The following is a 1,818-nucleotide window of genomic DNA, read 5'->3' on the forward strand; positions in this document are numbered from 1 at the left end:
AGGAGAAATTAAGCAAAAGTCTGATGAAAATTATGAAGATTTTGTCTCTCGATTACAAACGGCTGTACACAAGATAACCATCAATTAGGAAGCAGCCGACATTTTGGTAAAACTATTGGTTTTTGAAAATGATAACAGAACCTGTCAGGCTCTTATAAGACCTGTCAGAAAGACAGGACAATTGAGTGACTACATCAGGATGTGTGCTGATGTCAACCTTGCTTATGTACAGGGTGTGGCAATAGACGCGGCTCTTAGAGGAGAAACTTATACTCAGTTTGTGCAAGGGATCCAGAGTGAAACTAATAAGCCTAAGAACAACACTGTCTTAACCTGCTACAATTGCGGACAGCCTGGCCATATCAGTAAAAACTGTCCGTCTAAACAAGGGCCTCAATCTGTCCCGACACTGCCATCTTCTGGAGGCTCTCGGTCAAAGTCTTTATGTTCTAGATGTCTAAAGGGCTTCCATTGGGCTAAGGATTGCAAATCTAAATTTCATAAAAACGGCACTCTATTAATGGAAGGACAGCCTACAGTGCCTGAGTCGGGAAATGAATTGAGGGGCCAACCCCGGCCCCAAGTAACAACAGGGGCAACTTCCACTCTGAATCCATTCATTCCCTTTGTTCCATCTCAGAGCTCATCAGAGCAACCCCAGGGAGCACAGGACTGGACCTCTCTGTTCCTCCGCCTTCACGATATTAACCCCGGATATTTCAGTTACCCCAATTCCAACAGGGGTAAAAGGCCCCCTCCTTGATGGGATAGTGGGGGTTATTCTGGGAAGAAGGTCTTTGTCTCTTCAGGGAGTTTCTGTTATTCTTGGAGTTGTGGACTCTGACTATACAGGAGAAATTCAAGTGCTTGTGGCTCTGCCAAGTAAGACTGTGCAGTTTAACAAAGGTGAGAAAATAGCTCAGCTATTGCTCTTGCCTTACCACGAGATGGGAAAGTCTCTTACTAATGAGCCTAGGGGAAACTCTAGATTTGGGTTGAGTGATTCTGGTTTTTGGCTTCAGGAGGTCACTACTTCTAGACCTTTAAAAGACTTGTTTATTCAAGGAGTTAAAATTAATGGCTTGTTGGGTACTGGGGCAGATGTTTCTTGTATTGCTGGAAAAGACTGGCCTTCTTCATGGCCGACTCAAGTTGCCTCCTCAGGGCTTATTGGTATTGGTAAAGTACCTTCTGTGGCTAACAGTTCGCAGATTTTAAATTGGGCAGATGATCAATCATCAGGAACTTTTTGTCCCTATGTCATACCTTCTATCCCTATTACACTCTGGGGACGAGACATTCTTGCTCAGATGGGCACACTCTTGTGTAGCCCAAACGACAGAGTTCAGCGCAACTGCTGCAAATAGGATATGACCCCTTTAAGGGCCTGGGTAAAGATGGACAAGGGATGAAGGAACTGGTTCAGATTATAGAAAAGAAAGACCAGTCTGGCATTGGCTATCCAAATTTATTCTAAAGGCCATTGTTCTTGAAGCTGCTGACCCAATTGTATGGAAAACCAGCGAACCAGTTTGGGTAGAACAATGGCATTTACCTTCAGAAAAACTTGAGGCAGCTTAAGATTTAGTGCAGCAGCAGCTGGAGGTTGACCATATAGAGCCCTCCACTAGCCTTCGAATACACCTATATTTGTTGTAAAAAAGAAATCTGGCAAGTGGAGACTTTTACAAGATTTAAGAGCTATTATTGCCACCATAGAGACAATGGGGGCATTACAGCCTGGGCTGCCGTCTCTGTTTGCTATTCCTGCAGACTCTAACATCATAGTTATTGATTTACAAGATTGCTTTTGTACTA

Source organism: Carlito syrichta, unplaced genomic scaffold, assembly GCF_000164805.1.
Source record: "Carlito syrichta isolate Samal-C Ts95f unplaced genomic scaffold, Tarsius_syrichta-2.0.1 Scaffold303633, whole genome shotgun sequence".
Taxonomy (NCBI): Eukaryota; Metazoa; Chordata; class Mammalia; order Primates; family Tarsiidae; genus Carlito; species Carlito syrichta.